This window comes from Lycium barbarum, chromosome 12 (genome assembly GCF_019175385.1).
Source record: "Lycium barbarum isolate Lr01 chromosome 12, ASM1917538v2, whole genome shotgun sequence".
In the NCBI taxonomy this organism is placed as follows: Eukaryota; Viridiplantae; Streptophyta; class Magnoliopsida; order Solanales; family Solanaceae; genus Lycium; species Lycium barbarum.
The window spans coordinates 72,447,520-72,473,793 of record NC_083348.1 but is presented as its reverse complement, the minus strand read 5'-3'; the positions used below and the strand labels follow the sequence as shown (position 1 = coordinate 72,473,793).

General features: G+C 41.2%; 1 non-coding gene across 1 annotated transcript; it reads left to right on the top strand.

Moving 5' to 3' along the window:
- Positions 1–17,201: 17,201 nt before the first annotated feature.
- LOC132625343 (small nucleolar RNA R71) lies at positions 17,202–17,308 on the top strand. Its single transcript, XR_009576781.1, has one exon. It is a non-coding gene; the product is annotated as a small nucleolar RNA R71 (small nucleolar RNA).
- Positions 17,309–26,274: the final 8,966 nt, after the last annotated feature.

Below are 26,274 nucleotides of genomic sequence, written 5' to 3'. Positions count from 1 at the left end.
GACAAAACCTTAGCTAAGGAAAAAAGAGTATAGTGCGTATTTCACTCCCCTGATGAAAACATCACTTTAGTTCTTGGAGACGGCGCATCCCAATCTTGTATACCATCTTCTCAAATGTTGAGGTTTATGATGCCATCTGCTGACTTGTCACTTGAATTTCTTGAATATACTTTCACCGCTCTTTTGACGATCATGTGTGAAAATAATTTTCGGCGAGATATATTTCTCGCTGTTTCACCTTCAATGTATCATTATTTCAGTTGAATTATGTTCAAGCAACATTGTCTTCATATAATGTAGTGGAACTTCATTCTTCAAGGATAATTCTTTGCATTTTTGAAGAGTTAGTAATAACTGACTGCATCCTTCGCATTTTTGAAGGGTTAGCAATAACTAACTGCCTTATAGAATGAATGATATGGCAGCACCCATATATGCACACATATAATTTGTTTGAGCTCGAATTTTATAGAGTTCCTATAAAGGTCCTACATTTCATAACCAATAAACCTTTGATAATATTGGTTAGAATTAATAAATTTATACCACTATTTGGTTCATTCTGATGTCTCCATGGATAGCAAGGTTATATCTTGCATGCATATCAATGAAAGCATTATCTCATAGATAATAATAGCAGGATACATTAGTGCATCAATTGCACTAAGAGATGGTACTTTCTGACCATTTTTGTGAGATCCAAAATTGATCTTTCTTTATGTTAAGCGATTTTACTGCCATTGTGGTACTCAAGGGAATCGCTTTAAGACCTTTTAAATCCTTTAAGCCTTCCCCCCTTCCCCCATAGTCCATTAGTGGGTAGGGTGGTCAACTTAGAGGGCGCCCGCCTCCTCTTCAGATGTGTCCTCGACAACCTGGCGGTTCTTCGGTCTCCACTTTTGGGGGCGGGAGTGCTTGGTCGCTGGGGGTTCCTTTTCCTCTAAACTTCACTGTCTAGCTAGACATGAAAATATTTCACTATAAGGATTCAAGTCTTTTTTCATGCACTGTCATGCATACTACATGATACCTCATCGCATCCACCACAGGAGAACACATCTCCATACAATAATGTCAGTACTTTTGCGAAAAATCTTTATACCACAAGGCACGAGCCGTACTTTATATCTTGTGGATTTATTCTTCATCTCACTTTTCGCTCAAAAATTTCTTTATACCCTGATCTTCAAATGTTTGGACTATAGATCCAAAATATTTCATATTTACCACGTGAAATCAAATATACTTGAATTGAGTATTTTCATTTGGCCAATCATCTATCAATCCACATTTCTTGATAGATTTGAATTCAAGATCCTCGTCACTATTTAATATTAAGCGCTGCATTTTATCAAAGATACTGTTGACGGTCATTTGAGATCGATTACAATGCGACATTATCGAGATCTCTTCGTTTTTTCATCATTTTCAGGTACCAGAACCTTTCCCAAGGTTTCATGAAATGTTATGTCATGGTGCTCTTTTAAAGGACTTGCCTCATTATTATGGCCATTTTGATCATTTGCTCCTCTCCTTCACGGAGATTTACCTTTGGAACTGATTGGTCTATCACGCTTCAGGCGTCCCATAGACTCTATCCTTCAAGGACTTTAATTCTAGCAGGAGCATTTGCAGCTGGAATATGATTTTCACTTTAGTCAAAAAATGCGTCTGACAATTAACTTGAATTATATTTTAAACGAGGATCATACTAGTGATAAATTTTTTTCCAGCTACTTATCATCTCTCTAACATTTACCGTCAGCCTTGTTTGTGGACCCATCTTTGTGCGTTATGGTGGAGCAATTGAATCATATACCGCACATTCACATTTTTAGATGAGAATTATTTGGTTCCTGACCTTGAACCAATTGTGATAGGGGAACTTTGTTGGCTTGATGCATATAAGCTGCTACATATTAAATAACACATCTCATACCAAAATTATGTTTGGGAGATTTATTCTCATAACCAATTGTTTAGCAACTAATTAGAGGCATATAATTTCTGCTAAAACAACTTGGATATAAATCAGCATTATCAACGTAATTTCATAGTTTGAAACCATGCTCTTAATTTAACAATTTGAGCAAACAACCTAGCAAAAACCAAACTGCAAGTTGATACCAAATGCACATGTGACCATAAAATAGATGCATCTATTAAAACTATATAATAGTAAAACGGTCCACATGACAAGTGAAAGGGCCCATATTCACATTTTTATGTTCCAAAATTGAGGAATTCAATCCCAGCTTTAGCTGGTATAATGTTCAATTTATCATGAAAACAAGGAGCATAAGAGAATTCTTGGAGATCTTTTATTTCTTCAATATATAATCATGTGAATTCTCAATTATTTTTCATCACATGAGAACCGGAATGGCGAATCTATCATGCCAATTGATATTTATTTCAATAAACTTCTAGTTTACTATCACATGTGATTCCACCATCATGCTCATATTTGTGTAGTACAAACAGGAAGGAAGCGTAACATTTCACATTTATATTTCTTACCCGCTATATGATTGCAGTAATATAAAGATAGGCCCCGTTTGTCCATAGAAACAAAAAAAAATCATTCTTTTTGGAATTTTGGAGTTGGAGTTGGAGTTGGAGTTGGAATTGTGTTTGGCCATAGTTTTTGAAATTGTAGTTTTGGTGAAATGTAGTTGTAAAAAATTAAAAATTTTTGAAAAACAAGTTTTTTGAGTTTTTGGTATTTCGAAATACAACTTCAAGTTGTATTGGGAATTCTTATGGCCAAATGCTGAAAAGTGAAAAAAGTGGAAAAAAAAAAATCCAGAATAAAGTGAATAATTCTTCTGGCCAAACGCCTACTAAATCTTTCCATCATTTATAGTCTCAATATGAATGGACACTTTGACGAATACCTTTGAAACTCAGTAAGTTTCTTTGAGACTTACGACAATATAATGCTTTCTTGATAATCAATTTCATTCCTCCAAAGCAGTAATAAATTGGCTCTTTTAGAGCTCCCAATTAATTGTGTAATACCACATATTTCATAACACCATCCGTATGGTGAACATATCCTTTAAAGGAGAAAATTTTATCTTTTCGGTCATGATCAAAATTATTATAGGCAATACTCATTTCTTGCTTTAACCTTTTCCCTTCAATAATCATTATCGACAAGATGATCAATGACTACTTATACCTTAATAACAATTTCTCTCAAACCTCTCCTAGAGGTGAGTTGTGGTACTAGCATAATACATAAGCATGCCCAATATCTTTTATCATATCTTGCCATATTCACATTCAAGGACGGGATTCACGATGCTTATCACAAGTCGCATTCTCTTCAAGGAATGGACTATAATTTTATATATGTGCTTCATAAATTTGATATAAACTCATTGTCATGTCTTAATATTTATCATACTTATATGATCCACCTCAACATCACTTTGAAAGGTCAAGTGCGCCTCCACTTTGTATTTCTTTCTTTTAATAGAGGGTTTATATAATTTATCAAATTAGGTCACACAACAATCGCATGCTCATGACATTGATGCAAATATTACTTCACCTTTTGAAGGATCATTTTGAGAACCCATAGTGTTCTTCCTTTTATAATTATCACAATGATGCCCATTATTTTGTCCCTTGTCAGGTCCATATTCATTCATACGGACACAATAATTATTTTGTCATCTTTTAGACTTATCATATGTTGCTACCACATTTACTTAAGGGAATGGAGCATATCAAACAGGACAGGCTTCACAGCTTTTATTAAAAATTCATTATTCTGTCTTAGCCATCATTATATCATTAATATCGTGCATTGGGACTTAAAACCAATTTCTTATCCATATAAAGGCGTTTTAAGCCATAATGTGATGAACTTGAACCCAACTTCTTATATTATCATCATAGTGCACTAGGACTCAAATCTGATGTCCTACCCTCTTGGTGCAATGAAACTTGAATCCACTGTCTTACCCTAAACTAATAAGCATAATAGGCTAAAGTGCACCGAGACTCACTCTCGAGTCTTTAAAATAACACCACTTTATAATTTTACGCATAACAATAATTAAGTTTTACCAAGACATGAAATATACCAATTCTTGTGGTCGAACATTTCTTGTAACCCGTATTACAGTTCAAAGTGGACCATAAAATCATGTCATAATATCTCTCGAATTTTTCATATTGCTCTTGGGGAGCAATTTTTTGAGGCATGATATAAATAATATTTCTCTTATACATTTCTTCAATAATAATCATTGTGGACCTAATGTAAAAGAACGCCTTAATTATTCAGGCTTTATTTATTAAAATAAGAATCTCCATTTCATGGTCAGTCATAAGCATAATCAAATTTAATATACTTATAATAACCAAACTTGAGAAATATAATAATCACTTTTTAATACTCTACTGTAAACTCTGTTTCTTAAGAGATCTTCTGATGTAAGATATTCAAATTAACGATAGTGTAGGGTAAATTTCATGCTCTGAAAAATAGTAATTAAATAGCATCACTCATACAAATTAAGAAGTTTTGTACATGCACTATGCAATAGTCCATCAAATGCTTCTATATGCTCTTATTGTTTGTTGCCACAACATTTTTATCATCCAAACGAGATTTCGAATATTGTCAAACGAGCCTGATAAATAAATGAATTGAGTTGTGTGGACAAAATATAGTCAAAAACAAACTAACATAGATATAACTGAAAGGAAATCAAATACAGTAATTACTATCAATCAGTGATTACAAGAAAACTTTATATATAAGGTTTTACCGTAATATAATAATTCATTAGAATCTTCAATGTGGCTTGGTTTAATTTCTTTCACATATCATCAAATTTAATGCTCTGAAAATTAGTATCCATTGGTAAGGGATCATAAAATTGTGACATTTAATAGAGATTAACCAATGTGAACAAAACAACTCCAAATAAGCAGTAGTACTAAGACTACTAAATTAACTTCCAACTTTTAAGTTCTCACTTTTGTATTGATTTAGGCCACAATTATATTGCTTCTTACTAAGTATATACTATATGTGTAGGAATATAACTCCACAAAAAGAAACTTAGTATGAGATCTAGTGTCTAGGGAGTGAAAAAGCATACAACTAGATGTTGGTGCATCAATATAAATGTATACTCTTACCATTGTCAAGAAAGATTAGAATATAATTACCTGGCGGCCAAAAATGTATAGGAGACCGAAGCCATGAAAGTCAAAAGAGCACCTACCATGTAATCTTGATTCTTGATACGAAAGATGAATTAAGCAATTCGTGCTGATAACGTGTTATAGAATAATACAAATTGGGAGTGAAACAAGAGAATTAGGAAGGAAGCTTGAGGAGAGATTTTATTGTCATAATTTTGATGTCTTACTTAGGAGATAAAACCTTGTATATATAGGAAGAGAAGTTCTTGGTGTCACGATCCCAACTTACAGGTCGTGCGGGCACCTACCATATTACTAACTAGTAGGCGAACCCTTACCTACCAACCCAATATTCAGCCAATTTATAATTAACAATTTTTTAAGGATCACAATATTTAAAAGAAAATGCTCATACGGACTCTGTTATAGATGCAAGAAAACTGCGAACTCCCGGGATCTAAGCTAGACAGATGATACGCTCAAATTACACCTGTTAATGGCGTAAAACCGACGTTGTCAAATAGTAACCCAAACAAGGTTAGGGTCGAATCCCACAGGGAATATGGAGAGAAAAAGGTACTAATTATATGCGATAATCGTCTTTAAAGGCTTTAATCCTATTCCTAGCATCTTAAAAAGGAGATTTGATTTGTGTTCGCTACTTTGAAGTAATTGAAATTTGTTTAGATTGGAAGAACCAAAGTTGTGTCACCGCAATGATTAGATGTTATGCTATGGGTGTCAATATGATATATTTCTAATGGGTCGCGATTATGCATGCACTTAATCTCTAATACACTTTCTAATATTTCCCAATAGTTAGAAAGTATTTCTATTCATGATTTTCCCAAATGCAGAAAAATTATAAATAAGGTTGATTAAATATGCCAAGTAGAACTCGTCTTATTCCTAAGCGAGTTCATTAAACGAGGGTTAGCGCCTTGAGTCCTTGTTATATTATTTCAAATCATCTTTCTAAATAAACTAGGGTTGGTGCATGAATAATGTTTGCAACCATTTGTAGAACAATGAATAAGAGAAAAAATAAAATACATCACATCCCATTATATATATATATATATATATATATATATATATACAATGTTAGATACCCATTACATAGCACCCATCATTTTGGCTCCACAACTCTGGTTAAAGAATATACTCACACATTTTGGTCTCAAAAGTGGTAAGCAATAAATGAGACATAAAGCTTACAAATGTAATAAAGATGGTGGAATATAGAATCTTGTATTTTCACTAAACTCCAAAGGGAGAGTATTCAATGCTCACCAACCAATGAGACTTTTTAGTTGAGTATCATAAAAGCTGAATACAATAAATGACCTAAAATGTTCTTTAAATAGGCTCTAAAAATGCACAGGAAAAGCTCACAAAATTGCCCTCGATAGCAAGATCGACGGACCATCGATCGTTCGACAATCCGTCGATTTCTTCATCGAATATAACTTCAGCACTGTGTGCCATTCGACGGTGCCGTCGACCAGTTCGACGCTTCGTCGAGTAATCCGTCTTTTTCTCCTCTGTTGAGAGGTCCCGCTTGTCGACACAAACGACGAACCGTCGATATGTTCGACGCTTCGTCGATGCCTCCGTCCTTTGTCGTCTTCAAATTTGTCCTCTCTGGAAAATTATGCTTTTTGACGATTCAATGGACGGTTCGTCGATTGATTGACGGACCGTCGATTCTCATTTCTGGCTAATTCTTCCATTGTTCTTTGCTTTTTGCTTTTGGGTCACTGTTTTCCTAAAACACAATAAAAACATATTAAAGAGAACCATACTTACTTGAGAACAATAAAAATTCCTAGTAAAAAGGCGTCGAATGTGCCACAAATCCGCGGCACATCAATACCCCCAACTTAAGATCTTTGCTTGTCCTCAAGCAAGCCAGACAAAACAACTACAAACTAGCATTGCAACTATGCTAAAACTAAAGTAAAAGTGACTACAATTTGTTTGCTCATTGCTACCGGCATGTGCATTTTTAAATAAACTCCCTCTTTCACCATTTCCCAAATAAGGTTCTTTCAAAACAAGCTTATTAGCATTGATCCTGACACTTCAATTGATGACATCACATTATTAGAAGCATTTATGCGCGTGAGTATTCACCATTTGCCCTCACTTAGCTTAGAAAATGTCCCACACACAATTTGACCATAAGAATTTGGACAAGGATAGATGAGAATATAAAGCACTCGCACTCACAAAGAAGTTCATGATTGCCAGTGCAGATACCATATGCTTGCCTTTAATTTCAAGGCCTACACTTTCGGATGGTTCAGTTGTGATCACTATAGGACTTGTTCTTGGGTTGTAATGTAGGCTCGGGGACGGGTAGGATACTCATTTGGGAATTAGTGACTCATCCTCTTGACACTACCAAATATGACCTTTCTTCTCATGCCCTAATCTATTCATTCTTCAACTCATGATCAAGATGTGATTTTACCATTACTAGAATTTATGATCTTTTTATGAGACAATATTATTATTGCTATAAAACTATATATATACAATTGTATATACATGCCCATATGTACATGAAATGTATATTTACATGAGTCAGACACACACACACACACACACACACACACATATATATATATATATATATATATATACATTTTTTTTTCACATCTGATTCTTGACTATGCAACTCTCACACCCCACTTTAGGCTTTTGGCCTTTACTTCACACCTATACCACCCCCATCTTGACGATTCGCCTCTTTTCTCTAGTAGTATCAAGGAGGAAATGAGTGCAAAGATGGAATGAAGTCATGAAATGGGGGAAAAGGTTTGTTACAGCAAATCAAGAGAAAAAGTCAAAGGCTCAACATGGGAACTAGTGGTATTCATATAGAACAGGTTTTGGGCTTTTTAAGGTTGACGTGACAATTCAGAAGGAAAGCCTATGATCACTTCTCAACCAACTATCCTATGCAATATAGCACGACCTACTAGGCAAGTTCTGGATCCACATATGCTAATAACGAACATAAGAAGTTCTCACACTCAATTTGGTATAAGGATTTGAACACTCAATTCATATACACTTTAATATCTATGATGTCACAAAAAGAACCATACATGTCAATTCGTTATAACCTGAGATACGCAATCACATTTTTAGAGGGGTCAAGATCAGCCCACAAAACACATCATTTACCCAAAATCCATGCCATAAGTTCAAAATGCAACAACCATGAGAGTCACAATTACTTTAATCCATAAAACAACTAAAAATATCCATAAAATAAATATAAATACTGAAAATTACATCAGCTTGCCCCACCCCCAGCAAAAAGAAGATGCATTGTCCCCAATGCATCAAAAATCATACCATCACCCCATGGTGGTGGTGCCGACCTGAACTACTCTAATCCTGTTTTTGCTGCTGAGGTGCCTCTCCCGCAGCAGTCTCTGCTGCTGGCTGGATGGTCTGAAGTGGTGGAGCTGACTGGCTCTGTGGCAGCAGGTCTTGAGGGGCTATCGTGATCGGCCTGACTGGCGCTGAGATAGCACTAGTACTGGAAGATGCGCCGATGAACCTCATGTCCAGGCGTGATCACCGAATACCCTCCTGAAGCTCTAGGTCATCATCGTCATTGTCATCCTCCTCATCATCAGCCTATTTGACAGGCCACTTTCTCTTGCGACTCTCGTTCGGCTCATCCTCAGTCACCAAATCGACCACTCTGATCAAATCGGAAATGCTAGTGACTGGTGCAGGTGGTATTGGGTCATCCACAACAATCGACTCTCTTGTCCGAAGGGCCACAATCTCAGCTCGGATCTGGTCAAGCTCGGTCTTCAAATCTCCCGAAGTGCCAGAGTCACTCTTCTTTTCAATAGTGAGTATGCGCATCTCCAGACTGTCAAGTCGTGCATTGACTCGAGCATGATGTCTTTCCATAGCCTCCTGAAGGGTCTCTAACTCTGGTGCAATCGCTCTCATGACGAACCTACCCAACTGTTCCAATATCCGGGTGACCTGCTGATCAGCACGCTCTGCTTTGATTGCAAACTATCAGAAGTTGGCTCGGTTGAGGACAAAGAGATCCTCAGAAGGATGAATATGAGATGCAGATGGAACAACGAGCCGGGGTGGTGCCTCAGAAGAAGGGGTAGCGCCAGCTACAAATGGTGTGGAGGCCTCTGTGGGGGACAATCCTTTTTTTCCCTGAGGTACTGAATCTGTGACCTGTTCAGCCTGCTCAGCCTGCTTACTCATGAACTCTAACAATGAAGTCCTGGTGACCTGAGATGCACGGAGGGTCTCATCCCTACTCCGCGTGATGTCGCACATCTTTGTTGCCTGATGAGTCTCTACAAAAGCCTCAAGATGCCGCACCTGGGCCAACCGACACAACTGCGTGATGAGGCACGAAAATATCAAAGTCGTTGCCGCCTGAGGTACGCGTTGCCAAATGGTCTTGCTGATCAAATCACCGAAGTTGATTGGGTACCGCGATAGCATAGAAGCCATGATCACTGCTCTATCTGGTGTAACTATGTTATCTACGCCCGTGGGCTGAACCCGATAAATGACGAAGTTCCACCAGAATTTAGCTTTCCAGCTGAGATTGCCTTACGGATGGGGGCATCCAATTTCTTTACCCATGGGGCCTCATCCGCCGGCCCTCAAGCCATCACTATGGCAAACCATTCCCGCACTGATTTCTCAGCTCGTCTCTCAAACTTATCATCAAACTCCACTGTGGTTAGTGCGACGAAGTCATCATAAAAATAAAACCTGTTGATTGTGCGGGATGAGATAACAACGTGGACACCCCGAACATATACCTCATCCAAAGGAGGGGCAGCTTTGAAAGTGCGCTTGTTCTTGTACCGCTGATCGAGCATTTCCCTGTAGGTAGCATAAAACTCCCGAACCATGGTCGGGCAATAACCCCCAGGAGGCTGTGTGAATGCCTCAGATGATAATGCTGGATGAGATCCGTAATGCGAGGGTATCTCTCTAAGCCGCTCCAACTGATTTGTTCTTCCTCTTAAATATTTCTCCTTGGATTACCCCTGCTGAGTATTGTGACCCCTTGAGTATAGTATTTTCGGCATCCTGCATAGGGGAAACGGACAACAGCTACCTCCATCTTTTGCAGTCGCAGCCGCTCATGATCCTCATCTGAATTTGGCTCGAAAGCAGCTGGTTGTGCTGTTGCTGCATCGCTGGAATCAGCGGGTGTGGAGGACGAAGACCCCGCTACAAACTGAGAGGAGACTTCGGTGGGTGATTCTGCTTGGGAAGTGGTGGTCCGGGCCCTCGATCTAGTTGTCGGTATTGCCGCTTGATGTTCCAAGTTCGAGGAATCATCCCTGAGGGTAAGGGTTGTTTGACCCCGACCTCGGCCTTGTCTAGGACCAGCACCCCGCTTGACTTGCTTCTTTTGAGTTATTCCTGAGAAAAGAATACACTTCATCGTTAATATAACCATAAAGCATAAAAGAATCAGTTAAAAGTACAAAATATGTGATCATTGTTAAAGCTGCCAGTGGGCCGTCGATCTGCCATAGAATCGTCGAACAGATCGACAAAATGTCGAAGTACCCGTCGAACTGTTCGACGCGGCGTCGATCGCACCGTCGATCGCGTATTGGCCACTGGAAATATTGATCATTCGACGGTGAGAAAGAAGCCCTGTCGATCAATTCGATGGGACGTCGATCGCATCGTCGATCTCATTTTATCACCAAAATACCACTGGAAATATCAATCATTTGACGGTGAGAAAGACGCCCCGTCGATTGATTCGACTGGTCGTCGAATCCACCGTCGATGCTGTGCTTGGCAAGTTCATTAGACAAGGATCATTCGACGTCGAATAGGAAGGTACGTCGATTGAATCGACGGGCCATCGAATTGGATGTCGAATGGTTTTGGCAAGTTTAGACTATAGATCCTATACGCTTTTTGGTCGATGTGCCAATCGTCACGAATTTTGGGGTTACTCAAAGTTCACCCCATGTCGGCTTGGGTGGGCAAAACAACACGAAGGTCGTAATGCCCTCCAAGCCATTGTGACACCCAATAGCCCTATTTAGCATTTCATCGAACAGTTAGTGGGCAAAACAACCACAACGTCATGACTGAAGCGTATTTGTCGGAATTCCCTCCCACTTGAATAAAAATCAAGCACTCAACAACCATAATCAATTGAACACACCACCCCCAGCAAAACAATTTGAGCATACCAGGTGAAGATAACACGAGGCAAACAACACAAGGAAAGCAAAAAAAAATAAGAACATAAACCCTAGTATGCAAAAACAAACAATCACAATAGAAAAGGAGTCTAGCAAGCAACATACCGTGAAGATTAGTTCAATGTTCTAGAATGAAAATTACTCGAGAAAATTTTACACAGACAATGTGGGATAAAGAAAGGGGCAGGGGAGAGGGGGAAATAGTGGTAATGGCTGGGGAAGAGAGAGAGGAGGGTGGGTAGGGTTGGGGAAGTAGTTAAGGAGAAAGAGGAGAAGTGGGAGCAAGCGAGAGAGAGAGAGATATAGAGAAAGGAGACGTTACATATGAAAATGGGGAAGGCAACAGACGTGGGTTTATAACCCACGTCACAGAATTATCGGCTTAAAACGACGGAGGGAGAGGACAATCGACAGAGCGTCGATTAATCGACATTCCGTATTTTTGACACACCTCTCCGCGCCTCTCCTTTTTTTTTTTAAATAGCAGAAAAATGCTCGTCGATCTGATAGTTGATTGGATCGACGGAGCGTCAAACCTAGCGTCGATTTCCCGTAATTTTCAGTGACCAATGGTGCCTTTAATCCACTCGACGGTGCATTCGACATTTCGTCGATTGGATCGACGGAACGTCGAATGTGTCGTGCAACTACTGCCCTGGAAATTTTCTGGGTTTCAACACTTAGGTTCTGCAACATATCAACAAACATATAAAACAACACAACAACAAAAATTAACGGAATGAAAGAAAAAAAATATTGCAACAAATGCACATGGGTTGCCTCCCAAGAAGCGCACAATTTAACGTCGCGGCACGACGTGCTACCACTTTGGATGCTAAGGTCCGGTGCCATGTTTTAACCGGTAAGCATCGACAATTCTGTCACCATCAACCATCTATTGGTAGTGCTTGACCCGATAGCCATTGACTCTGAAAGTACGCATCCCGTTATCAGACTTTAACTCTATTGACCCATTGGGTGACGCACTCACCAAAGTAAAAGGGCCGGACCATTTAGATTTCAACTTGCCCGGAAAGAGTTTCAACCTTGAATTGAACAGCAGCACCGAATCACCCGGTTGAAAATCTCGCTTCAGAAGTTTGACATCATGATAATGTTTCATCATTTCTTGGTACAAACTAGCACTCTCATTGGCATGATGCCAAAACTCATCCATTTCATTCATTTGAAACAACCGCAGCTTGGTTGTTTCGTCCCAATTCATGTTCATTTTTTAATTCCCACAAAGCCTTGTGTTCGAGTTCAACAGGTAAATGACAAGCTTTACTGAACAACACCGGTAAGGAGAAGTACCAATGGGTGTCTTGAACGCTGTTCTGTAAGCCCAAAGTGCGTCATCAAGCTTGGATGACCAATCAGTTCGGTTTGCATTAACCGTCTTTGCTAAAATACTCTTTGTCTCACGATTGGAGACTTCGACTTGCCCACTCATTTGGGGGTGGTAAGGAATTGCCACCCTGTCCTGCACTCCATACTTCTCCAAGAGATTAGCGAATTGCTTGTTGCAAAAGTGAGTGCCACCATCACTAATGATTGCCCGTGGAGTGCCAAACCTTGTGAATATGTTTCTTTTGAGAAATTTGGTGACACTCTTTCCATTATTGCTGGGAAATGCTACAGCTTCAACCCACTTGGACATATAATAAACCGCGACAAGGATGTATCGCATACCACCAGAACTTATAAAGGGGCCTATAAAGTCGATGCCCCATACATCAAACAGTTCAACCTCCATGACAAAATTCATTGGCATTTCGTGTTTCCTCCCAATTGATCCTTGGCGTTGACATTGGTCATAAGATTTCACCATCAAATTTGCATCATGATAAATGGTGGGCCAATAATAACCACACTCAAGCACCTTAGCTGTTGTGCGGCTTCCACTGTGATGCCCCCCCACGGGAGAGTCATGGCAAGCTTTCAAATTTTTCATAGCTTCAGATTTGGCCACACATTGCTGAATGATGTTGTCGGCACAAGTGCGGAATAAATAGGGCTCATCCCAATAGTATTGACGACTATCTCTCAGGAATTTCTTCTTTTGATAAGCTTTGATATCGTCGGGATAAGACCCGTCACCAAGAAGTTGGCGATATCTGCGTACCAAGAAGCAACATCACAAGTCACAGCCAAGAGCCTTTCATCCGGGAAAACATCATTCAACTCAAGATTTCCACTTGATCTCCCCGCTTCCTCAAGTCTAGACAGATGTTCTGCAACTTGGTTTTCATAACCTCTTCGATCTTTGACCTCAAAGTCAAACTCTTGCAACAACAAGACCCAAAAAATCAACCTTGATTTTGGATCTTTCTTCGTCATCAAGTATCTCGAAACCGCATGATCTGTATGAACAATCACCCTGGATCCAAGTAGATAGGCCCGGAACTTCTCAAACGCATAGACAATGGATAGAAGCTCTTGCTCGGTGACAGTGTAATTCATTTGAGCTCCATTGAGGGTCTTGCTAGCATAATAAATTGGGTGCATGATTTTGTTGTGCCTTTTCCCAAGTACCGCACCAATAGCAAAGCCTCTTGCATCACACATGAGCTCAAATGGCATTGACCAATCCGGAGATACAATAATTGGAGTGGAGGTGAGCATTTCCTTTAACTCATTAAATGCCTTAAGGCATTTCTCATCAAATGCAAACTTAGCTTCTTTTTCTAGAAGCTTACACATCGGGTTGGCGATATTGAAGAAATCTTTGATTAATCACTGGTAGAAACCGGCATGTCCCAAGAAACTGCGAACCCTCTTTACAGAGATTGGTGGAGGGAGATTGGCTATTACATCAACTTTTGCTCGATCTACCTCAATGCCCTTCTCGGAAATCTTATGGCCTAAGACCATCACTTCCGTCACCATGAAATGACATTTCTCCCAATTAAGTACAAGGTTGGTTTCTTCACACCGCTTCAATACCCTACCGAGATTGGAAATACATTCATTAAAGGAGTCACCAATAACAGAAAATTGGTCCATGAAGACTTCCAAGAAATCTTCCACCATATTTGAGAAAATAGACATCATACACCGTTGGAAAGTAACCGGGGCATTGCATAAGCCGAAAGGCATGCGGCTGAAAGCAGAAGTGCCATAAGGACAGATGAAGGTGGTCTTCTCTTGGTCCTATAATTCAATGTTGATTTGGTTGTAACTCGATTACCCATCCAAAAAGCAATAATAAGCTCTTCCAGCTAGACGATCAAGCATTTGATCAATAAAAGGCATAGGGAAGTTGTCTTTGCAAGTTGCGGTGTTCAGCTTTCGGTAGTCCATACACACTCTCCATCCGATGACTGTCCTTGTAGGGATCAGCTCATTCTTGGAGTTAGGGACAACAATGATGCCCCCCTTTTTTGGCACACATTGCACCGGACTAACCCATGGACTGTTTGCAATTGGGTACACAACACCCGCATCCAACCACTTGATTATCTCTTTCTTCACCACTTCTTGCATAGGAGGGTTTAGCCTCATTTGATACTCGACACTTGATGAACTATCCTCCTCAAGCTCGATTCGATGTTCACAAATACTGGAGGGAATTCCCCTAATATCTACGATAGTCCACCCGATAGATCTTCGATATGCCCGCAACACTTCAAGCACCTTTTGAGTTTGGTCCTCACTTAACAAAGATGATAGAATAACCGTTAAAGTATTATCTGGGCCAAGAAAATCATACTTCAAATGAGAGGGTAGTAGCTTGAGCTCAAGTTTTGGAGGCTCAATAATCGAAGGCTTAGCTGGAGGAGTGGTTCTTTTATCAAGATCAAGAGATAGTTTCTTCGGCTCATAAAGGTATGACCCCCGGCCAATGAGAGAATTAAATGTTTCAATATACCCCTGCATATCATCCGCCTCGAAGTTCACTAGGATAGCTGAGAGTGTCTCATCAAAATGCTCTTCTTCTAACTGATGCTTCACCGCTTCGTCTATCTCATCGAATGAATCAATGACCGAAATGCTCTCATAAGCACTAGGCAGCTTTAACTCCTTGCTAGCTTGGAAGGTTACTTCTTTATTATTGACTCGGAATTTTATTTCATTCTTTTCCGAGTCCATTAGGGCTCTCTCGGTGGCAAGAAATGGTCTTCCCAAAATAATTGGGACTTCTTTGTCAACCGCACAATCGAGGATGAAAAAATTGACCGGTAATAAGAATTCCCCCAATCTAACAAGGATATCATCAACAACCTCTACCGGTCTTTTGATGGTTCTGTCGACCATTTGGAGACGCATGCTCCTTGGTCTAGGTGTTGCCAGACCAGCTTGCTTATATATGGCTAGTGGCATCAAATTAATACTAGCACCATTGTCACATAAAGCCCGAGCAAAATCATGATGACCGATGGTGCAAGGGATAGTGAAAGCCCCAGGATCTCCCTTCTTCTCTACATTTGATGACGAGATAATATAACTCACACGGTGGGTGACTCCAACCGTATCATGCTTGATTGGCCTTTTCTTTGTCAACAAATCCTTCAAATATTTAGCAAATCCCGGCATTTCTTGGAATGCGTCTAGGAATGGGATATTCATTGACAACCCTTTCAGTTGGTCGTAGAATCGTTGACACTTGGCATCCTCCGTTCTTTTCATCAATATTTGTGGAAACGGGGGAGGAGACTTATACGTTTGAGTCAAGGGTTTAATTTCCCTCTTGACCTTGCTCTTTAGAAAGCTCTCTCCGGTGGCTTTTTCAACACTTGGCTTCTCGTCACCCTTTTGAACACTAGGGTGCATTTCCTTCTCTCTCTCAACAACAATAGGCACTTCAATTAGTGCCTCTTTTTCTTCTTCAACCTCTTCTTCAATAACCTCATCAATGATTGGCTCGACAATGATAGGTTCAACCACTTTCTGATTTACCGCGTCAAGGACCTTTCCGCTTCTAGTGGAAATAGCTTTGAATGAGGCAATGTGATCGCCTCCACTACCCCTTGGGTTTGGAACTGTGTCGCTAGGAAGGCCCCCCTCTTTGCGGTGGATGTTGCTCACGAGAAAGATGTCTCATTTGTGACTCAAGTTTATGAATCGAAGCGGTGTGAGAGCCTACCACTTCAGTCAAATTTTCCATCTTCTTGTCACTCTTGTGTTGGTTGTCCAATATCTTTTCAAGCATAGATTCCATCCGAGAGGTCCTTTGATCATTGGAAGGACTTTCTCGCCAATTCGGAGATTTAGATGTACGGCCCTTTGGTGGAACATAGGCATTGGAATTCCGTTTACCATAATTATTGTTGTTGTAATCCCTCCTATCCGAACCACCATATTCATTTCGACTATATTGATTGCTTTGTTGTTGGGGTCTCCATGGTTTTTGATACCCCCTTGAGAGTGATCGATATAATTTGCATCCTCACGTTGTGGATGCCCCTCTAGATAAGCTTCCTCTGAGACTTGGTACATTCCAGGAGTATGAGGTGGCATCTCTTCGACAATATTCACACTTTTAGCTTCTTTGTCCGTAAGCCTCTTTGACAACAAATCCACGGTGGTTTGCAATTGAGCGAAAGCATGATCTCGCTCATGATTTTCTTCGGCCATTGCGGCAGTAAAGGGACTACCATATGACAGGACTTCACTATCACTCGAGTGCCAAGCTTGATTATGGGTGGTGAGCTTATCCAGCAAACGGGTGATAACTATAAATGATTTGTCCATAAAGCATCCTCATACGGCTGTATTGACGGCAGTCTGGTTTATTGTATCCAAACCTTGTAGAACTTTTCCGTGAGGATAGCATCCGGAAATCCATGAGTTGGGGATTGAGCTAGATAATACTTGAAATGCTCCCACACTGAATATAATTGTTCCCCCGGAAGTTGCTTGAACTCAAATATCTTGTCTCTAAGCTCAGCCTTTTTGCTTGGCGGGAACCATTTCTTTAAAAATGTATTTGCTAACTCATTCAAAGTATGAATAGAATTTCATGGAAGCTTTTCATACCATTCCCTGGCTTGACCAGCCAAGGAATATTTAAAGACCCTTAACCGAAGTGCATCGGCAAAAACAGCTCCTTGAGATTGTTGAGCACATACATGCAAGAAGTTCTTCAAATGACGAAGTGGACAATCCTCTGAAGAATTTCGAAAATAACCTTCAAGTATCAGCAGTTGATAGATAGAACTATCAATCTTGAATGTAGCATTTCCAGTTCTAGGAGGAACCACAATAGAAGCATAATACACTTCATTCATGAATTCCGCAAATATATTTTCATCAACATCCTCTTCTGGAGCAGGTGGGTTCACTTGGAGTCCACCTTGGCGATTCGGTCTTCCTGTTACACCTCGGAAAATTTTCGTTCGTGCACAGTGAACCGATCGACGAAAAACAATTACGAGTATCAAACTAATGATGCCTTAATGATATTTTGGAGAAGAATTATAATATCCCTTATATTGGTAATGAAGTTCCAAGTAAGTTTCAAGAAGGATCCATAAGCCAAACATGAGCATAAGCCATCCGAAAGGCGAGTTAAGGAAACATCTTCGTAATGATCTGGTTTGGAGGGGCCAAAACGTTATTATAAAGTTGGAATTTGGGAAAGACACCACAAGATGAAAGTTGTAGACAATTGAAAGAGCTTTCTAACCATAGGTCATGGGCCCTCACAGCCTATCGGGATCAAAAGCTATGGCCATTCTACGATGGACAGCTTGGCGCACCTTGTGGCGCAACATGCGGCTCCGCAAGTTCGACATGCAGTAACGCAGCCTCGCCGCAAAGTGTGCCAGTGAGAGTTGGTCAGCTGGCACACTTTGCGACACGATATGCGGTTCCGCAAGTTTGACATGCGGCTCCGCAGTTCAATCGCAAAGCGTGCCAGTGAAAGTTGGTCAATTGGCAAGCTTTGCGGCACGACATGCGGCCCGCATAGCATGCTTTCCGTCTTGCAAAGCGTGCCACATGTCGTGTCGGTCCAGAATTTTCTGGACCACTTTAAATATACCTAACACGTCCAAAAATCATAATTTTTCATCATTTTGGCCAAGGAAACCTCTAGAACCCTCTCTAATATTCACCCACACGAAAATTCAACGGAAATCCATGATCAATAACACAAGATCCATGAATCAAAGTGTATGAAACCCAAGTAAAGTTCATCTTCCTCAAGGAAAACCAAGAGAGGGAATATAGGGTTTTGGTGCTAGAAAGGAAGACTTCACTCAAGGCTTGTTCAACCATCATCCAAGGTAAGTTTCATGACCATTACATGTTGTTTAAGGTATTGAAGGGTTAAGGTACCCGACTTATAGAGAAGCATAACAAATGGGTCATTCAAGAGTGAATAGTGTCATGTTTGGATGATAGTTGAATTGAATCATGAATGTTAGGGTGTTGTGAGTATGAATACATTATAAATGGCTTGTAGACCATGATATAAGTGTGATACGTGGGAAAATACGATATCGAACCTATAACCACAAATGTGAAAAAATTGGAGAAAAATGGTGGATTTTGCCTAAAGTATATAAAGGACGATTGCTGCTTGCGATATTGTGAGTTGTATTGTAGATGTTGGGAGTTGATATAAAATACGAGAAAAGTAGTATGAACAACGGAAGTATTGCCCAATTTCTCTAGAATAGTAGTGCGTTCTTATGGCTAATTGACTAACGTTAGTACGACTTCTATTTTGAAGGTAGAGGCGCGACATTGAAGGAGAATAAGCAAACGCTAGATCGATTAAACGCGAAAGGTATGTGAGGCTTAACTCTTCTTCCAAAAAGGCATGAATCCTTCAAGTTTTCCATAATCCTTCTATAAGATGGAGCTTATGAGTCCTTCTAGGTATGAAATCACATATGAGTATGATAATGGTGTTATTATTGTTAACACTCGCCTTATGCTTTATTTCCTTCAAGGCGAGGCAAGATATTCATAAAGGCCCATAATACACTCGGGGGTTCCCGACCTTATGTCACCCCGACATAGCGGGATTGTATTAAAGCTTAACGTATGCTATGATAGTAAAATGATCAATGATACTAACTTGAAATATGACTATAGAGTACTAAGAGAGGTATAATGATAATGTGTATGATTGAGGTTGTGATGATACGATTTCCACCGCGCCTATATGGCCGGGCATGTCACCGCTAATGCGGGCTGCTAGGATTTCCACCGCGCCTATATGGCCGGGCATGTCACCGCTAATGCGGGCGGCTATGTTTACACCGAGCCTAGAGGGCCAGGCATGATCTCCACTAGTGGGTGGCATATGAGGGTTACCCGGACGCAGGTGACGATACAGATGATGATGCGATGATGTATATGACGATGTGTGAGATGATGTATGAGATGTGCTAACATGTGTGCTATAATTATGTAAAATGTGATATAAGTAAGTAATGTAATTGCCTATAACATTCGTGCAGGTTATATCCTTGTCTCTTGACGCATGATCCTTCCATTATGTTTGTTTATTTCATTCCTGCCTTACATACTCAGTACAATATTCGTACTGACGTCCTTTTTTCTTTGGACGCTGTGTTCATGCCCACAGGTAGACAGGGAGGAGATCTCGCTCCGGATTCTTAGAGGCTGCTAGTTGATTGAAAGCCCTCCATTGCCCCGGAGGTGCTTATGATGATCCTTTTGTGTACAATTGTAGATGTCATCTCATAGAGGCTCGTAGATACTCGATGTGGGTCGTATGGTTTTTATGGCAGGACCCTTATGCATGTATATATATGTATATATGAATTGTTTTGCTAGCCTAAGAGCTCATGTGTATAAAAGTATTTTGTTCTAAATGAAACAATTTCTTTTTATGAATTGAGCATGATTTGGATAATTGATTGCTAATAAGCCCAAGAAGTAATAATACGAGCGGTGCTCGGTGGATAGCCTCGGGTACCCGTCACGGCCCCTAGCCAAGTCGTGACAAAAGTGGTATCAGAGCAGTTCGGTGTTAGGAAGTGTTTACGAGCCGTGTCTAGTAGAGTCTTGTTTATGGTGTGTAGCGCGCTACATCAGTAAACAAGAGGTTACAAGGAATTTAGGAAAAATGACCATCTTTCTTCTATGAGATCGTGCGATAGAGCCATGCATAGGATTTTATCCTCCCTAATAGTGTGTTGTGATTTCAGCGATGCTGCCAAAGAAGAAGCAAATCCGCAAATATTAAATGCCGCCGGTGAAGGCACCAGCCGACAGTTGAGTTGGGACATAGCGAGGCTCAGGGTGCTACTTCCTCGCATGCCACTCCCACTTCTTCTTCTACCCCGCCTAATATGGAAGAGCATGGAGGAGCCCCAGCTCCGCCGGTTGCTTCGGGTCAACAAATGACCGAGGCTATTAAGTTATTGACCCAGTTGGTGGCCGCACAAGCACAATGACAGAATGTGGGTTCGAGTGACCGGGCAGCAATTACAAAGGCCCGCGATTTTATGAGTCTAAATCCTCCAGAGTTCTTCGGGTCAAAGCCGGAGAAAGACCCACAAGGTTTTATCGATGAAATATTGAGGCCATTGAAGATTGTCCATGCCTCCGAAACCGAATCTGTGGAGTTGGCATCCTATAGACTCCGGGATTTGGCGGTGTTATGGTACAACAATTGAGTATTGTCAAGAGGGGAGAATGCGCCTCCTCTAGTTTGGCAAGAGTTCGTGGATGCTTTTACTCACCATTATTTGCCACCCGAGGTCCGCCGAGCTAAATCAGATAGGTTTCTGAATTTGAGACAAGGGAACATGAGTGCCCGGGAGTATAGCATGCAGTTTAATTCCTTGGCTAGATATGCTCCGGCTATGGTGGCCGACATGGGAGATTGGGTACATAGGTTTGTGAGTGGTTTGGGACCACATCTATTTAAAAATTATTTGACGGCTTCTTTACAAGACGGGATGGACATTTCCCGGATACAGGCTCATGATCAGAATTTGGAGGGGCGACAGCAACAACAAAGGGGTGATCGCGACAGTGATAGGAGGCCAGGCAAAAGGGCTAGATCTATGGGCACAGGCAGCGATTATAGAGGGGGATCGAGGCAGGCTTATTCCTGACATTCAGGATAGTCAGCGACTAGTGCACCTCTCCGGTTTGCAGACAAGGGGTTCGATCGCTCTTTTCCATCGGGACAGGGTCAGAGTTCGAGGGCCTCAGGTTCTCAGTTCGGGGGTGATCATGGTCAGAGGCGACCACCAGTGCCACGATGTAGCCAGTGCGATAAATTGCACTCAGGACAGTGTCGCCAGGGCACAGATGGTTGTTATGTTTGCGGGCAGACTGGACATTTGATGCGAGATTGTCCCTCACGATATGGTAGAGGTGGGGTTCAGTCCACAGGCTCAGTAGCGGGTTCTTCATCAGCACGCTCGGCAGGGCAGGATCCTCAGGAGACAGCAGGCCGAGGGGCAGCATCTTCTTCAGGTGCCACTCAGCCCCGTGCATATGCTTTAGCGGGACGACAGGATCTCGAGTCCTCTCCGGATGTAGTAACAGGTATATTATCTATATTCTCTCGTGATGTGTATGCGTTGATAGATCCATGTTCTACATTTTCTTATATTACTCCATATGTTGCCGGTTGTATTGGGGTGAAACCCGAGTTTATTAAACCTTTTGAGGTGCTTACTCCGGTGGGTGAACTCGTGATAGCAAGACAAGTATACAGAAATTGCGTCATTGTTATATGTGATCGTCAGACCCAAGACGATTTGGTTGAGCTGGAAATGGTAGATTTCTATGTATGGGTATGTATTGGTTGGCTTCATGCTATGCAAATGTTGATTGTCGGACAAAAGTGGTTCGATTTCAATTTCCGGGAGAGCCCGTGCTTGAATGGAAGGGCAACGCAGTATCGCCAAAGGGTAGGTTTATTTCCTACCTCAAGGCGAGAAAGACGATAGCCAAGGGTTATATTTATCATTTGGTTCGGGTTCATGACACTGCGGCGGAATCGCCAACTTTTCAGTCAGTTCCGGTGGTAAATGAATTTCCAGATGTATTCCCGGATGAACTTCCAGGCCTTCCACTAGAAAGAGAGATTGATTTCGCTATTGATGTGTTGCCGGACACAAAGCCTATTTCTATTCCTCCTTACCGAATGGCTCCGGCAGAATTAAAAGAGCTAAAAGCACAACTGAAAGACTTGCTCGAGAAGGGATTCATTAGACCCAGTTCATCACCGTAGGGAGCGCCGGTGCTGTTTGTAAGAAAGAAAGACGGCTCCCTACGAATGTGTATTGACTACAGACAATTGAACAAGGTGACAATAAAGAACAAATATCCTCTTCCGAGGATCGATGATCTGTTCGATCAGTTGCAATGTGCTAAGTGGTTTTCAAAAATAGATTTGAGGTCGGGCTACCATTAAGTGAGAGTTAGAGAGGCGGATATTCCTAAAACGACCTTCAGAACGAGATATGACCATTATGAATTTCGAGTGATGTCATTCGGGTTGACTAATGCTTCGGCTGTATTTATGAATTTGATGAACAACGTATTCAGGCCTCTCTTAGATCTATTTGTGATCGTATTTATTGATGACATTCTGGTATATTCTCGCACGGAATCGGAACATGCAGACCATTTGAGGATTGTTCTTGGTATTCTTCGAGCCCGGGAATTATATGCGAAATTTTCAAAGTGTGAGTTCTGGTTAAATTCGGTAACATTTCTGGGCCATGTTATTTCAAGTGATGGCATCCGAGTCGACACTCAGAAAATAGAAGCTGTGAAGACTTGGCCAAGGCCTACGACGCCCACAGAAGTTCGTAGCTTTCTGGGGTTGGCAGGCTATTATAAGAGGTTTGTAGAGGGCTTTTCATCTATTTCAGCCCCACTGACGAAGTTAACCCAAAATCAGCTAAATTTCAATGGAGTGATGCTTGCAAACGTAGTTTCTAAGAGTTGAAAAACAGGTTGACCTCAGCCCCGATCTTAACACTTCCAGAAGGGTCAGATGGTTATGTTGTATATTGTGACGCTTCGGTGTCGGATTGGGATGTGTATTGATGCAGCATGGTAAGGTTGTTGCATATGCTTCGAGACAATTGCGGAAACATGAGAAGAATTATCCAACTCATGATCTCGAATTGGCTGCAGTCATTCATGCCTTAAAAATGTGGAGACACTATTTATACGGTGTGTATGTAGATATCTATACAGATCACAAAAGTCTTCAGTACATTTTTAAGCAGAAAGAGTTGAATCTGCGACAGAGGCGGTGGTTGGAGTTATTAAAAGATTATGACGTCGACATTCTATACCACCCCGGGAAAGCGAACGTGGTAGCCGATGCACTTAGCCGCCGATCAATGGGCAGTTTATGCGAATTCCATCCGGAAAGAAAGGAGATGGTTCAAGAACTTCACCGATTGGCTAACCTTGGAGTGCGTGCAATCGATTCGGGTGATGCCGGGATTAGTATCAATGATTCCACAATTTCGTCCTTAGATATGGAAGTGAAAGAACGGCAGTATGAAGATCCCCAGTTATGTCATCATAGAGACACATCTCATGAAAAGGAAAAGCCTCCATTTGAAGTTTCCACGGATGGAATCCTTAGATACCGAGGCAGGTTATGTGTGCCGAATGTGGCGGGTTTGCACCAACTAATTCTAGAAGAAGCGCATTGTTCCCGGTATTCTATTCACCCAGGTACGACCAAAATGTATCATGATCTCAAGATGATGTATTGGTGGGATGGTATGAAGAGAGACATAGCAGAAATTGTGGCACAATGTCCAAATTGCCAACAAGTGAAAATTGAGCATCAGAAGCCGAGAGGCTTATTGCAGGCTATAGAAATACCTACTTGGAAATGGGAAGTGATCAACATATATTTCATCGTGGGATTACCTCGCTCTAAGGGTAAGTGTGATTAGATATGGGTGATCGTGGATAGGTTGACGAAAGCAGCCCATTTTCTCCAGTCAAAACGACGTACACAACAGAGGACTATGCAAGGCTATATCTTAAAGAAATTGTGCGACTCCATGGCATTCCATTGTCTATTATCACAGACAGGGGAGCACAATTTACAGCTAAGTTCTGGAAGTCTTTTCAAGAAGGTTTGGGCATGCAAGTGAAGTTTAGCACAACATTTCATCCACAGACTGATGGGCAGGCTAAGCGTACCATTCAAACCCTAGAAGATATGCTACGGGCGAGTATGCTGGATTTTGGTGGTAGCTGGGATGATCACTTACCCCTCATTGAGTTTTCATATAACAACAGCTATCATTCTAGTATACAAATGGCTCCATACGAAGCATTATATGGAAGGAAATGTAGATCTCCAATCGGATGGTTTGAAATAGGAGAAGCACATTTAGTGGGCCCTGAATTGATCCAACAAGCAATAGAGAAGGTCAAAGTGATTCGAGATCGGCTGTTGACAGCTCAAAGTCACCAAAGGTCCTATGCGGACAACCGCTGACGAGACTTAGAGTTTCAAATTAATGATTGGGTATTTTTGAAAGTGTCGCCAATAAAAGGGGTGATGAGATTTGGCAAGAAAGGTAAGCTAAGCCCGAGGTACATCGGACCCTACAAAATCATCCGCAAGGTGGGCCAGGTAGCCTATGAATTGAATTTGCCTTCGGAGTTTGAATCAGTTCATCCAGTTTTTCATGTTTCGATGCTCCGCAAGTGTGTTGGAGATCCCACAAAGATTGCCCCGATATATGATGTGCAAATAACAGAAAAGCTATCTTATGAAGAGGTGCCTATTTCCATCTTAGATAGGCAAGTGAGAAAGCTTCGAAACAAAGAGGTAGCTTCAGTCAAAGTCCTGTGGCGGAACAACAATCGGGAAGAAATGACTTGGGAAGCGGAAGAGAGTATGAAGTCTAAGTATCCACACTTATTCCAACCCCCAAGAGAAATTCAAGACGAAACGACAATGAAGTAAGGTACGTATACTTTAATTTTTATGTTGTTGGTCGTGTGTGGCCAGAGTGATATTGTCGTTGTTATGTAGCCATGTGAGGTGATGATATTATGAGTTGTTGTGACAGGTTAGTAGTGCCATGTTACAGGGGAAACTCTGGCGAAATTTTCGTAGAATCCCGAATAGTTTAACATTCGAGGACGAATGTTCCCAAGGGGGGGAGAATGTTACACTTCAGAAAATTTTCGTTCGTGCACAGTGAACCGACCGACGAAGAACAATTACGAGTATCAAACTAATAATGCATTAATGATATTTTGGAGAAGAATTATAATGTCCCTTATATTGGTATTGAAGTGCCAAGTAAGTTTCAAGAAGGACCCATAAGCCAAACATGAGCATAAGCCATCCGAAAGGGCGAGTTAAGGAAACATCTTCGTAATGATCTGGTTTGGAAGGGACAAAACATTATTATAAAGTTGGAATTTGGGAAAGACACCACAAGATGAAAGTTTTAGACAATTGAAATAGCTTTCTAACCATAGGTCGTGGGCCCTCACAGCCTATCGGGATCAAAAGTTATGGCCATTCTACGATGGACAGCTTGGCGCACCTTGCGACGCAACATGCGGCTCCGCAAGTTCGACATGCGGTAACGCAGCCTCGCCGCAAAGTGTGCCAGTGAGAGTTGGTCAGCTGGCACACTTTGCGACACAATATGCGGTTCCGCAAGTTTGACATGCGGCTCTGCAGTTCAACCGCAAAGCGTGCCAGTGAAAGTTGGTCAACTGGCAAGCTTTGCGGCACGACATGCGGCCCGCATAGCATGCTTTGCGTCTCGCAAAGCATGTTGCATGTCGTGTCGGTTCAGAATTTTCTGGACCACTTTTAATATACCCAACACGTCCAAAAATCATAATTTTTCATTCACCCACACGAAAATTCAAGGGAAATCCATGATCAATAACACAAGATCCA